At 35.3% G+C, this 16,137-nt stretch overlaps 1 non-coding gene across 1 annotated transcript; it reads left to right on the top strand.

The window, feature by feature from the left end:
- The first annotated feature begins 12,708 nt into the window (after positions 1-12,708).
- On the top strand, positions 12,709-12,795 carry TRNASTOP-UCA. Its single transcript has one exon. It is a non-coding gene; the product is annotated as a tRNA-Sec (tRNA).
- Positions 12,796-16,137: the final 3,342 nt, after the last annotated feature.

Here is a 16,137-nt window from a genome sequence, read left to right as displayed (position 1 = left end):
AAAGAGTTTCCAGTACAGGTAACCCCTTACATAATCCTTTCTCCCTCAATGAAGTGAATAATCTAATGGGTTCTAACTCTTTTCACTCTATTCGGAGTGACGCTAAGGTCACTCTTTTAGTAATCGAATAACGATTTTTTACGGTCTCTTAAAAGAAAGTGTGAATCCCCCCTTCAAATTTTCTTTTTCGATATATTTGATAGATCATTCTTGTTTTATTTTCCTAGAGATTGAGAGTACGATAGAAGATTCTTTCTCCCAAGACTCATTTCCATTTATGCTCTATATTATACTGTTTTTTTTCTGTTTTACGAAGTAAGAATGCCCTTCGATAAAATTGTACTTGATTTGTATTGCTTTATGTTACTTTGTATTATGTTTTGAATGGGAATGAAATAAAAGAATTGAATTGAATATAATAATGTCATTGATAGGATCTTCGAGAAGATTCAAGACACGTCAAAAATCAGATTTTCTGCAATCCTTGAATGACGACTACTCCATCTCACTCGTCTAATGGTCGACCTCCTCCAAGACACAGCTCGCTCTCCTCAACTCGCTCGTCAATCCTCATCATTTCTTGGCGTCTTCCCTTTCTCATCATCACTCGCTCCATCGCCGTCAGCATCATCGCCGTCTTCATCTATAGTCTTGGCAATCAGACACTTCCTTCCAATGATCATCAAACCAAGTTCTTCAATGAACCCACGAGGCCGATCTCTTGCATTTATGGCTAGCGATTGAAGAAGTGGGGTGAAGTTTACCCTGCGGTTGCTATAGAGAAAGGAAAGCAGTTGATATGGAATTGAAGTGTGTGAGTCGATTGAAAAATATTTTGGGGAAAGTTACAAACTGTGCTGAATAGAGTTTACGATAGAGACTATTGACGGTGGATGCTTCGCACTGCGCATCCCTCCTCTCTGTCTTCCAGCTGGCGGGTAAAGAGGAGGTAGATAGAGAGAAAGCACCCATCCAACATCTCTATCAACTCGAAATGAAGAAATAAAATAAAGAAAAACGACGAGGAAGATGGGGGACCGACCTCTTGGTGTTTATTTGTTCGGGATGAAGGTTTTTCATGGCGGCTTATTGCTAGCGAACGACTGTTTGTTTGTTCGAAAAAGAGTTTCATTCTGCCGTGCCATACGAGCGCCCCTGCTTCTTGTCTTGCCTGTCCTATTCACAGTCATCGTCAGAAACATCATCTCATGCTAGAGAACTTACAAGGTGGATAGAAAAAAATGTATTCAATTTCTATATTGCATTCTCCCTATTCACTTAATGAAATCGTTACGACTTCCTACTATGAAAGATTGTTTCATTCATTCTAAATTGACACAAATTTACACAGACCTCTCACTTCAGGCCTATTGACAAATTGAAAATTGACCTGAAAGTAAACATTCAAAACAATGAAAAAATTATTTTTTTTTAAAATATAATATATTAACAAATAATGTGACGGGGTTAAAATTAATGTTCTGGTGGGTGTTTCATAAAGCTGTTCGTAATTTAAGAGCGACTTTAAGAACGACTGGTGAACCTTTCTTACGTGCTAAACCATCGCCAATGGTGTATATTTACAGAAAGAAAGGATCACCGGTCGTTCTTAAAGTCGCTCTTAACTTACGAACAGCTTTATGAAACACCCACCAGTAAACTCAATGACATAATGGCATTCTTGATGCGAAATTAAGACAAGATTTGAATATAGGGTGCTAATAAAATTCTCGATCACTGCAGATAATAAAAACTTTCGAAATTAATTAATGTTTGCTTTGATCAACGGTCGTTATTAAAGCCTTCACATTAAAAATTCAAAGAGGTATTAAAAAACATTAAAAACTTGAAAAAAAAATTATGATAATTTTTCCACGTATTGTAGTTATTTAAAACTATAATTTCCCATTTTCTATTGGAAATTCAAATTGCGTGACCCTAATGGTCACACGTAACAAAGTTATACTTTTTGAAACACCCTATATCCCGATTCGATCGTAGACCCGGGGAACATTTTGTGTCCTCATCAGTTTTATTAGCAAAAGAAACTCGAGCCATCGGGTTGCATGATTCGAACGTGTTTACGACTTGGCAGTTGCTCAAGTTTCAACGTCAGCGATCGCCTTCATTGTCGTCGACGAAACTCAAACCGGGCCACTTTAATGATCACGCGCGCTTCCAGAACCAACGTTTAGTGTCAAGGTAAACTGGACTTGACTTTGGGAGAAGCTGGAAAGAGAAAATAATTTACGGAAAAATTATCGAGAGAATGAGCGGGAATAATGAGAGGAATATTGATAATTATTGCTTGGACAGGGGGAGGCCGGGTGAGGGTGTGAGCACGATATTGGGACAATAATATAAACCCGAAATGACAATCGATTTTATGTAGGTATGCTTGATAATTTTCTCAGAAGCAGAAATCCTTAAATTTTCGAACTTGTTTTCTTAATCTTATAATTTAATTTAGCGACTGATTCTCTTTATTTACCCGAATGCATCATCTCCTGCTGTCAGTATACCCACATACCCAAAGATAATCCGTGGATCCAAGGGGAGGGAGTTGGTAAAGGCACCTCATTTTGAGGAGCATATTTTTCTCCTCTTGTCAGACTTTTCAATATTTTCCATTCAGGGGCGGCGGAACGTATTTCGTTTGGGGGAACCCCAAAAGGGCACTTATATGTCAAAATGTGCATTTTAGTGCAATCGGATTATTTCACCATGAAATTATCATCTGCGTGAAGTATATGTGTGTTTTTTAGTGATTAGTCGAGCAAGTCATTTTGAAGTGATTTCTGATTGGAAAAGATATGTAATAAGGCTCATCCGCGAGCGAGCGAAGCGAGCGAGTGTTTTGAAAAAAAATCAAATCTGTAAATCTCGCTTTTGGCCTATTTATAGCGCTGATAATGTTAAAAGGGCATCCTTGCGAGATGTTGCAAGCGCGAAACGCGAGCTTATACCTTGGACATTTCATGTAATAAGACATTAAATATTTTTACATATACTGACCAGAAAAGTAACCTGTTGAGGACAGAATTTAGTGACTCATGAATAGGATACATATCTCATCAATCAAATAATATATTCCAACCTGAAAACGGGACATTCTGAAGAAGTGCCCCCTGATTGTAGTTTTCCTATATATGCAAAACTTTAAATAGAATAATTTTATTTCTTGGAACTTGCATATTTAATGCAAAATACTATTTCTTGATAAATCGCGTCGCACCGGATCGCTAAGTGTGAGTTGATTTTTCTTATTTCCTTTTCCCCCTGTTACACCCTAATAAAAACTAAAATTCGCAAGTTCTCTCTCCATAAATTTTATTAATTCGTTCTCATTTTAGAGACTTTTATATGACAAGGGAGATGAACATAATGCAATTTTAGTGAGGGACGAGGGATAGGAAATTAATGTTACGATAGACGATTGCCCCCTATTCGCCAGTATACCCATCATATTGGCAAGTGATTCAAGTCTTGATAATGTATGATATTATATGAAAACATTGATCGATATTATAAAGGTCTTTTTTTGACAAATCCTGAACTATGTATTATGTTGTATTTAGTATTTATGCCGCGTTTTTTTAAATCAAAATCAATAAATTAAAACAGAATATAATGATATAATTTTAAGATTGTGTCTTATATACATGCAGTGGTGCTAGAAAGTTAGTGAACCCCGGCAACAAAATAAACTCCTTCATGCTGAGTGTTGAATGAAGACAGCAATACTGCAATGTCGGGCAAGCCCGGAGAAACAAACTTTATTGTATGTAATATTTAATCACCTGACTTCACACAAAATGTCCCCAAATATCAGAACTTGTACACTAATTTAGTTCATTTTGTGTTGGGGCTCTCTATATATTCCTTTCTTACTTTGACATGACATGATGTAACGATACATGTATCATATCAGAAAGATGGGATGAGATATTAAAGAGCAATTTCACAAAAAAAGACTAAAAAGGGGAAACTTAATGGTGATAAACCTCCGTTAATGGTCTCTTATGGGGGACTAATGGTGCGTTAAGACGGTATCAAAATCGCGAATTTAAAACCCACCTTATTCGGAAATGAGCAACATGTTCCCGATAAAGGTGGAAATGAGATGCATTGAGATTTCATTAGAGCGGGTTGTTAAGACTCTCCCATGAGATGTTTCTTCAACGCTTCATCTCTCTTCAAGACGAGAGGAATGATCAGGGCTAAATTGATGTAAAACATGCCGCCATGTGAAGAGCCTCGTTTGCCTTTAATCCTTATTAGCCCAGAAAGTGGCCACAAAGTGGTACACATTGACTGACCATGCACTCTGCGTTTAATTTTTCATGAAATTGACACAACATCACGAACATTGTGCTTCGTATTACACTTATGAAAGAATACCACATCTTTATATCTTTTAAGATATCCTCTGGTTGACCCCCTTCCAAACCCGGCCCTGAACGTTAACTTGATTGACCAACACGAATAATAAAGTTCAAGTTTGAGTGCACCTAGATGCTACCTTGGTAGCACATCATGGGTTCAATCTTGCACCCTCAGTGAACAAGTGCATAGTTCCTGTTTGCACTTGGAAATTAAGTTTGCACCATGCACCTTGAGAGGTGCAATTATGCACCTTTTTATGCACAAATCTACATTCCGGAATGGTGCAAAATATAGCTAACTGCATGCACCCTTGAAGAGGCAAAAAAACCTTGACGGTACAAATTTGCACCATATAAAGTACTGAAAAAGTGGGAGACGTATACGGGGGGGGGGCTTAATTATGATTAAGCCCCCGCCTCGCGGTTCCGCAGACTTTGAAAGGGGGAAGATGTGATATAGAGGAATGGGGGGGGGGGGTTGGAGCGGAAGGAGATGGAGAAGCAGAACATAAGAAGAAGAGTGAAAAAATGGATGAGGAAGACTGAATGGGCCCTGTAGTTAGTTCTTTTATACCAATGTCCATCCGCCTCTTGCAATGTTCTCGTCGATATTTTTTCATGAAAACGTGAGAAATGCGTCGCGGTCGTGCGATATCGCTCGCGAAATAAAATGGAAAACTACAGCCCTCGATGAAAATTGAGTCAAACGAGCGAGGAGGAACAATTATCGGCAAGATTTATGATGCTCCGTGGACTACCAAATCCGCGATTTGAGCCCGTAATTCACGCCCCTTCGACTCGGTTGGCAAGCCCCCGGGAGTCTCGGCCGCTCCACGCTCTGCAACCGCACTGGATTCTGTAACACGGGCATCGAATGCATGTCAATTGTCACTTCAAATTACCCCCATTATCATTATCTTCTTAATGGATATTTCTTTCTTTTTTCAGTCTTCCAATATCCGTTTCGACATTAAAAATTTTCGGCTAACCACAATAAACTAGACCCTATTCAAATGCATTTGATGCATAGGTATGCTAGGGGATATGAGGATAATATTAATGAGTGACAAAATGTGAATCCCCTTCAAAAATTGTATGTACGGTAAAATTGGAGATGACCGACAAAAAAGAAAAAAAAAACCTTTGTCAAATGATAGGGCCTATATAAGGTCAAGTCCACCCCCTTCCCCCAAAAAGACGGATGATTGAATAAATGGGGAAAAAAATCAACTAATCATAACTCTGGAATTTGGGATATGAAATAAGAAAGTTATGACATTTGCAAAGTTTTCATCATATATTATTACAAACAAAACAACAACAAAATATTATGCAAATGAGAGGGGTAATTGTGTCATATACTTTACATATTTGGCAATGAGGAAGCTCGTGAATCAGGATTCTGTTACAATGGTAAATACAAAATCCCATGCATGTGTTTAGGGAGGTATTAATAATTATCAAACCTTGTCTCATATTACAATATAGGGGGGATAGAATAGAATATTTCATTATCAAATATAAATTAATCAATGAGTGTGTGACGTCTTCGCCCCCCCCCCCTCGCTGCATACTGACTAGGATGTGATTATCAGGCTAAAATCTATTTGGATATCCCCAAAGTGCGTGTCCTACACAGTAAAAGTGCTATTTGTTTTTATACAATGCTGTTTACTGAATGAAAATTACAGTCGTTGCTTAAATGGTTTAGATATAGGCCCGTATTCTGAACTGTAGTTTAAATCAAACCCTGGTTTAAAGTTGTGGTTTAACTACGATGGAGAGCCAATCGGGGCACAAATATAACAGGACAAATTCAATTCATTAAGTGATAGTGACACCCAATTTGTTCATAATTGCTTGGAATGATAACTGAAGCATTTTTCTTCATTACGAAAGCCAAAGGAAACAAAATAGTAAACATACGAAATTTAACAATATAAAGATAATTTTTGAACTGCTGGCTCCCCATAAATTTAGCACGGAGTTAGACCGTGGTCTAAGATAAACCTGACTTCAGAATACGGCCAAAGTGTTTAAAATCTTACAATGCAAAGTTTGATATTTGATATTTAATTTTCAATGAATTAAGTATGGTTGTTTAAACTACTATAAGGGCGCGTCGTGGTCTAGTGGTTCTGACTCTCGCCTTTCAAACAGAGGGTCGTGGGTTCGAATCTTATAGCCATGGCGTGTTTTTCTTTAGCAAGAAATTTATCCACACTGTGCTGCACTCGACCCAGGTGAGGTAAGTGGGTACCGGCCGGAAGTAATTCCTCAAAAAGCTGGGCGCACCAGCTTAGCGGGGTAATAGGAGCGCCTTGAGTACCTAAAAGGTGGATACGTGCGCTATATATACAAATCCTATAATATCATTATTTTATTTTTATCATATAGTAAAAAGCATTGTGCAAAATTTTAAACAGTGTTTTTACTGTGTATATGATCACGAATATGCCATAAAACAGCTGTAGGACAACTTTCTCGATTTTGCTTGTCAATCTATTTTGATCAGGTGGCCCAATCCATTTTTTCTTCTTTTGACCTATAGCTGTGTGATATTCAAACACTAAATTTGTAAGATTATAAGTGCCCAAACTGCCCTTTTGAAGAAAGATATAGAAACATCACCGAAAGAGGGACTCGATATCTAGAAATAGGCCTATAAAGAATTGACGTTTGAAAAAAAAACAGTGGCCATTCACCTTGTAAGATTTGTATATTAGATGATATTTGAGTATAATTCACATGATTGGCCTACACCATCATGACCATAGCTCCTGACTTTTTTTTTATTTCATGCTTTTTTAATGTTTACTTACATCAAACTTGGATATACCACGTTCAGCCACACCTAATTATGATTTTTTTTCTCTCTATATATTTTTGTTTTTGTCTATGTTTTCAAACTTTTATTTTGATTGCGATTTGTGTTATGTTAACTATTTCATTATACTCATTTTCTGTTATTTATTTATTTATTTATTTACTATGTATGTGTTCTTCTTTTCTTATCATGTTTATGTTTCTTTTATTCGTGGAGGGCTCCGTTGTAAAACAGTTTTTAACTGAATCGGACTACCCTCCACTGTTGTTTTTATCGATTTTTTGTTAAATAAAACATGAATAAATAAATAAATGAATAAACTTTATTGAAATTATCCAGCGTTATGCTATAGGTTTTTTCTATTTATTCAATCCAGCTCTTTTTTTTTTGGGGGGGGGTGGACTTGGGCTTAAGGTTGATAGAATATTGCCCATTTTTCCATAAGTGAATTAAGAATTGGATACAATTCAGTCTGAAAGTATATAGAATTATGATTATAACAAAAGATAGAGAACAGTCAATAACAAAGTTACCAAAGCAAGGTAAAAAAATAATAATTGTAAATTTATCCGGTAAAAGCAGCAAAGTAATTTCAGCATGATTCTAAGTTCAGAATCCAATTTCGATGGTTAACGTATAGTATTACCATTTTGTATTCAACTTTGTTACTCTTCCATAAAAAAAGGTAATCAAATCATGCTACTAAATAAGACACTAAAATAATGGAAGGGGGTACTAAATTTCGAGGATAATAAAGAAAACACGGGGATAATGAACCTAATCGAATGCCACCTGGTTGATTCTTGAGGTATATATATCCTTCACCAAAGATACCATGAAAATTGAGTTTTTATTCTTCAGAACCATACCGCCATTGTTTATTGATAATACTCATCAAACCAAAACAATGTCATAAATAACCTCTTATAATTAAAGAATGGGGATTCTGCTCTCCAAGATGTGCTGGCATTATATGTTGACGGGCTCGTAGGAAAATATCTGGAGTTTATCATAATGAAAACCTCAGATATAAATTCAAGTCTATTATTAAAAAAAAAAAAGACCCGGCTCCAACTGACTGACACGTACGACAAGAAAAGAGGCTGGCAGCCCGCGTAAATCTCGACCAACGTTGTGATCGTAAAAGTTTGTTGTAAAATGTTTTGATGGATTCTCCGCTGCACCTCACCCCTTTGAAAAACGAAATTATGGAGAAAGTTATGGACTTCAAGCTTTATTGCTCTGTCGTTTCCATAGCAACCACCCATCATCCAGTGTCCACCTTTATTGTCCTCTGCATTATCTTGGCTACATATGGAAAGAGTGATAAGAAGAACGTAACTTTCAGGTTTAATTTATAGGGTAAAATGAAGATGTACGGAAAGGTCCCTGTATAATGGATGGTGACACGACAATGCTCCTGCGACATTTTGCACTGTTCCCTGAGAGTATACAGTGTTAGGCCTGTATTCTGATAGCAGGGTTTAACTTAAACTCAGGTTTAAAGTTGTGGTTTAAGTGTGGGAAGCCAAAAGTATTTTAAAAAATATCAATTTGTATGTTTCTCATGTTTACTGCATGTGCTCTTTCCTGATTCAGCGAAAGTGAAGACAATCATCTATTTATTATGAGTGATTTGAGAGCAAAATGAGCTGAAGTATGATATCTCTGCTGTTAGTGATTTATGTAACATTTGGCTATCCATACTTAAACCACAACTTTAGACCTGAGTTTAAGTCAAACCTGCTATCAGTACACGGGCCTTAGAGTTAGGATTGTAATAGAGCTTTTGTTTTAAAATAAGGTAAAGATAAGGAATAGAGTTTATTTCGTCTTGGAGGTTCGGTTTTATGTTTGGCTTAACGCGCAGATTTTCCATCGGAGCAATTGTCGCCGGAGAAAATGACATGGAGCCATACATGTATCTCTAAACATTCATATAGGAGCAATGATTCAATTCAACTCAATTCAGCATGTATTTCCAATCCATTAGAAATACAAGTTGATATATATTATGATCATGTACAAACAAAGAACCAATAAAAAGTTAAAACATATCATTGAAGCTTAAATAAATACAGATGAAAGTGATAATTAAAGTATTATTGCCAAATCATTGAAACAATGTTAAACAGGACGAATGATAAATGAATGGGAAACAGTAGTGTACTAAAAAAGCCAGGAAAAGGCTTGTTAAAACGTACACACCCAAAATAAATAAATTCTTAAAATAATTGTAATATATGGATGCGGCAAGTAGCAAAAGAACAACAAAAAAAACAGAAACATAAAAAACATCAACAACAAGACATAAAGCAAAACTAACGGAAATTTATAGTACGATGAGGATGTTAGTAACTTTGGATCAGTTTATTTTTATATCGCTTTTTAAAAATATTATGAAAGGTAATATTAAATTGGTCAAGATTCAGATTATTCCATATTGTGGGACCATGTGTGACGCAATTAAAATTTTGATAAGTCATTCTTGTAATTCCATCTGTGAAGTTTTCGTGAAGACCTTGTATAATCATTATGTATATTACAATTGAAGGAAAACATATTCATTAATTGAGGAGAAAGGGTTCCAGTAAGATACCGCTGCATTAAAGAGGCAAGTTTATTAATATCTTGTAATTTAAGGGTTCTTAACGACTGATATAGTTTCGAAGTAGGTGCTCTATAATCTCATCCCATACAAATACGTATAGTGTTTTTTCTGTGAAATTATTTTTATGATGGAAAAGAAAAACACTCAAGTCACTAAAATGCTCATTATTTCTGTTATTTATATGCTGTTTTTATTTTTCCAAAGCAACTATTTTTAAGGCTACCATTACTTTGATAATCATTTCATATTCTACTTATCCAATATTTTTCACAAATCAAGTTGTAAGAAGAATAATAGTTATTGTCTTAATATAGTTTATTTTATTCACTATTTATTTGTGTCTTATTTTAACTACATTTTGTGTGTCTATTTGTTGAAGGGGGAGTCTAATTTGAGTCACAATTTTGACGTCAGAATAGTTGAACATTTTTTTGGTCCCCTCCTGTATTTTGTACATATTTATTAAACTTATTTTGTTGTATAGGCCTACAGGTATAAATATAAAATTTTATTTGCTGCTCAGCTTTACCCAAATCACTTTTAATCGGTTATATACTTCTAAAAATGTAGACCTCTTCGTAAAAAAAAACTCATGCCATGCTCATATTAGGAGGGGTGCCAATTTCATATTCATTTAAATTTTAAATTTGAAAAAGAAGGATATAGATTGACAAATGTCAGTGGTCCACCGGGTACAACAACAAGAACACAAGTCAGAAATAATGTCATCTCGTATTTAAGGCGTAACGTATTTTGATGACATTAAATTTTCCATACATGATTTTTTTTTGCAGACTTCGATCAAAACTATAGCGGAATTCAAGGAAAAAGACTCAAGTCATTTTCGTTTGTTAATTGTATTCATTTCTTATTTCATACTTACCTTTATTATTTATTTATTTATTTATTTTAAATATTTATTTTTTATTTTTTTATTCATTTATTCATTTATTTATTCATTTATGTTTCATGCGTGTTCACATCATTCACAATCACATGCGTCATACATTATATTACATAAAAGAAAATATTACATGTTCTCTCGTCAATAGAACGCGCGAAGGTCTTGCAATAAACTTGAAGCTTGAGTCATTACAAAAACCTAAACCTAATATACACAATTAGTGATATCTTTTCGTTTTAAACATAAATATTACAACAGCATAATTAAATCAGAAAATAAAAAAAAATGTTCTAGATAGTTACAATTTCATTGCATATGTTGCACGTTCAACGATGCCCTCAGCCTAAACATTTTGTTTGAACTATATTTTGATCGCTCTTCTTTCGCCCCCCTTTAAGAGTGCTGGCCTCTACGTCAGAACACGCAAGCCAATCATAATATTAATGATAATAATGCTACCCGGAGGCCCGATATGTGTATGATAACAAAGGAATTATGGGTGAAGGTCGAGCCAACGGGTCGTCTGGTAGATATACCAAGCGACCCCCTTCTCTTCTTCCAGCATAACTGTCTCACCTTTCTTCATATCTATCGAAATACTTTTTACACTGAGTTTCATGTTAATTACGGATTTGTAAAAATGAAATAAAAAAATAAAATAAAACAATCGTTCAAAAAGGAGTAACACTCTGAAATTTTATGAAAAAAAATATTAGAATAGAATACACTCTAAAAAATATTGGGTAAATATGCTCGGTGAGGGTAATTATTTGTCCAACCAACATTGGGCATTTCTTTTGGGGCATTTTTATTTATTCAGTGTGATGAACCCCCCCCCCCACCCCCCGGGGGGGGGCACTTACATTGACGAGTGGATACCATGCGCGACCAAAACACACGTAAAAAGGATGTCTTTTTCAAGATAGGGCACGTTACGTACATAACGTAATAAGGGTGTCGAAAACACTAAAATAATGAAAAAAGGGTATCTATTTCGCTAGGAAATTTACGTGTTTATGGTCGAAATTGAAATTCCTTTCCTTTCTAGTTTATTCTAAATATTTATTAATATCACTAATAATGATTATTATTATTTATCTTTGTAATTCTTGTGTATAATTTGAGATTCGAATTCTTGTAATTTATTTTATTTATCTATTTCATTTCCAGGCAAGAAAACATGACAGCAATAGATACATTACAAAAGAAATGTAAAATTGAGCGCCAGCCAATGCCTGGGGAAAAAGAATTGACAATTCTGTTGAGAGGTTCTCCACATTGGCTGGTGTCTACATGGAATAACACAAAATAGCAATAAAGTCAAACATGTAATTACAATACTTCTATATAAATTAACCTTCATCGTAATATGAATAGAGAAACAAAAAAAAACAAGGTTATCAGATTAAGACAAAAAATGCAGATTGGGTCAAATCAGGAATTAGCCATTTATCAAATTAGAGACAGAAATTGTAGGTCAATTTATTGAATTTTGAGAGTCTGGAAGGAATTGTTGTATATGACATTTGTCACGGTTATGTGCTGGTTTAACAAAAAAATAAAACAGCAAAGTAAGTATATAACAGATAATGATTTAATAAAAACAAAAAAAACGATCAAGATTCATACTCAAGTATATTCAAGTAAACGACTTCTTTACATAGATATCAACTGAATTTAAGCTACCATGTAAGAAAAGTAAATAAATTTATGTGTAACAGAAAACTTAAACAATATCAAAGTAGAAGGCCTATATACATGTATTGAAAATTAATCTGCAACCTCAATAGATTTACGCCCTATATGATACGCCCCTTTTTACTATTAAACTGTGTATGTCTTTATTGACATAACTCGCTCTGATGCATGCCACTAACTATATGCATAAACACAGTATTGATTGTCGCTCACAAAAAACAGTCCGTACGCTTGAGCGCACCGCACGGGCACGTTATAAGTACCGTAGTTATGCTCGCTCGGCGCCCGGATGAGCTTCACTGGTGTGGTGTGCAGGCTTCAAACCTGTAGCTGTCTAGCGGCAGAGTGGTTCGATTCCACCTTTCGGGCGGGCCAATTTTTTTGAACTAATTAAATGAAAGTAGTAATTATCCTCGTTACTCTCGTACAAATCATATACCATAATTCGAATGCAAGGACAAACAGTATAGCGTTAAAATGAATGGGATTCAATGGGTTTTATTTCACTGCTGTCAAACGTTAATTGTGATGATATTCCTCAAGAACAATCTCGGATTATGCTAGTTGCTTTTACAATGTATGTTTATCCCTCTAAAGTATCTAATCTAACTATTACCATGATAACTGCAGGTAGTACGAAGGATACGATGGCAAGCAAAAGGAAATTCATGCATAATTACAAATACAAAGAATCGACACAAAAAAATGGAAAATTTTCAAATGTTAAAACTTGACCTTCTATAAAAACAATGGGATTTAATTTTTGAACAAATGATTCTTAACACAACTAACTCTTGACTTAAATTCAATTGTATTTTAAGCAAATATGACTCTTTAAATTCAGGTTTATATGTTGGTTCCCATGGTCCGAGTTTAAAAAATACCAAGAGTGTAACTGTAAGCAATTTAAAAGAAAAAGAAACGAGAAGAAAGGCACAATTAAGCATAAAGGCCAACAGTACTTATAAAAAGTGTTCACCCAACCACAGTATTAATTCAATGTTTTCACACAGAGAGAATATGAAACTATAACCCATTATATTTATCAAACGACGATTTTCATCTGCTATTAAGTCACTCTGAAGTTGCTCTTTATAACGTGCACTTAAAAAAAATGATCCTTGAACCTTCAAAAGAATACACAAAACACATTTTCATCTTTTTTCTTATATGTTAATAAATCACTGAAAAAATACATCGTAAAATAAAAGGAAACTAAATGAAAATTTATAAATTAAAAGAGATAAAGGCAAAAAAGAAAGAAAGAAAGGAAACAGATTATGCGATACAGGACCGCACTAGGAATAAGACAAATCTACAGTAATTAATTCAAAGGTATTGATAGTTTGGAATTGTTTGTTCCAAAGAAGGAAAATATTGTTCCCACACCGACCCCCCCCCCCCCCCTCTAATAAGAACATCACCGAAGAAACTTGAATTGTATTGAATAACCAAATTTATTCTCAGATTATGTTCGAAGTAGGCCTGTATCACAGATAACATGGTTTTGTAACCATGGTAACAGAACCGTGGAAGGAAGTGAAAAAAAGACACGTTTGTCTTGAACACTCACTTCCATTTCCAAGTAGAAGATGTTGATAACATTTGATGATTTATGAAGCGAACATATTATTTTTTCCAAGTCTGATGAATACACAAACGGAACATGTTACATATCAAGGATTATTTTGTTCAAAAGAAACACATTGACAAAGATCACCATGAACATGATGCATTTTTTTCATTACATGATTTATGTAATTCAATACATAATTTTGATCAGAATGAAAATGCTTCTGAAAATTCGTTTTGGCTTCAGCATAGACCTACCCCCCCCTCAGTCGTCATACGTTCATGTATATCTTGGTTCCTTTCTTTCTTTTTTGTTATTTGACAAACGTCAATCTTAATCTGAATCCATTATCACCCTTGCTCATAAATTACACCTACCATGGGTGGTGGTTGGTTGGGGGGGGGTGGAGCTCAGGGGCACTTACCTTCATGGCACAGAGTTTCACACGATATATACCCTTTGACATGCAGTAGCACTCCTTGTATCTTCCCTCTCAGAAATCAAGATGGAAATTAATTTTTTAGTTGGAGTGAAACAAATTTTTGCCTGACAATTTGTTTCTTGCCCATAAATTTTTGAGTATGAAATCTCTGATATCTCTTGAAAAATATATTTTCGCATCTGTTAGGTTCAATATTTTAAGAATCTTCTTCCCAGGGGCTGCGCCAGTGTATTTTTATATTTGGGTGTGGGGGAAGCAAGACAACCTTTATACAGGAGACGTATTTATTCGTATATTGAGTAATAACGTGTTTTTTTTTTTTTTAGAACGACACTAAGTGATCCTTTTTTCTCCCTTTCTCCTTTTTTTTTTCCTCATCCTCTTTTTCCTTTGCTTTTTTTCACTACATGAAAATTCATGCGCGGCCCCTGGCCACTGTAGCACCACCCTTTGCGTCACGTACTATTTTAATATACTTCAAATCTCAAAAGAAATATTCCTATATCTTCATCTTCACGAATATGCCTTTACATGTCTTTTTCAGACTGAATTCGCGGCGACACATTTCTGTTCGCGCCACTCGCATCGGGCCAAATCCTCGACAAGCGCCCCTGATGGATGGGTGAAACCCCCGTCACGGTCGTCTGTTCGGATCCGAGGTCTGAGCCTCCGTCCCTTCTCACTTGCGTTATAAGCCTGAATCCGACGAGGCTGGACTTAAAGTCAAATAATTAGTTGGGGCGGACTAGCAATCTGTCATCTGGTCCATTTTGGATTTGACTTACGACGATTGGAGGAATGGATCGAGAGAAAGGGATGCAGAGATGGACAGATTGAGATGGATGGAAAACTGGAGACGGATATGGATTGAATAGAGAGCGGAAAATGTACTAAATATGTTATACCGATGATGAGAATTATGGGAGGGTGGTGGTGGGTCGATCCCACCCCCCCCCCGCCCGAAAAAGTAAAATAACATGAAACCTAATATGAAACAATAAGAGAAAACGGCTACCTGTTTCAGTGCAGTCCTGAAACAATATTTAGTCGATATCAGCTCGTAAGTTTAAGCTTTTCTAAAATAACGCTATAATGGTTGTTCATGGTGATAGTGATAAAGATGATAGTGGTGGCGGTGGTGATACTGATTATGATGATGATGATGATGATGATGGTGATGATGATGATAATGGTGAAGATGGTGATAATGATGATGGTGATGATGATATGATGATGATGGTGATGATGATGATGGTGATGGTGATGATGATAATAATGGTGAAGATGGTGATGATGATGATGGTGACGATGATGGTGGTGATGATGATGATGATGATGACGAAAGTCATGAAAAGTTTTTATTGGTAGTCATTTTTTTAAATGACTACCCGCTGAAAATATCAATATCAGCTGGGTGGTTGCATAATTTTCCAATGTCATGTGAAATGACATCTATACAAAAAAGAAGAAAATTTAAACTGATAATAAATTTAGAATTTGAACATGAACAATTTTTAGATTTACCGAAACTTAATGCAGCTATTAAAGCATCATTCCCTTTAAAAACCCGTCAAAGATAATTATGTTAAAGGTCCACTGATGTGAATTATCGTGGATATAGTTCTCATCTATAAATTATTAAAATTGTTGTCTTATAACACTGTATAAACACATCGATTCTTTGTCAAAATCTATCA

The sequence above is a fragment of the Lytechinus variegatus genome, chromosome 2 (genome assembly GCF_018143015.1).
Source record: "Lytechinus variegatus isolate NC3 chromosome 2, Lvar_3.0, whole genome shotgun sequence".
NCBI lineage: Eukaryota > Metazoa > Echinodermata > Echinoidea > Temnopleuroida > Toxopneustidae > Lytechinus > Lytechinus variegatus.
The sequence above is the reverse complement of the archived record's forward strand: the minus strand, read 5'-3'. Positions and strand labels throughout refer to the sequence as shown.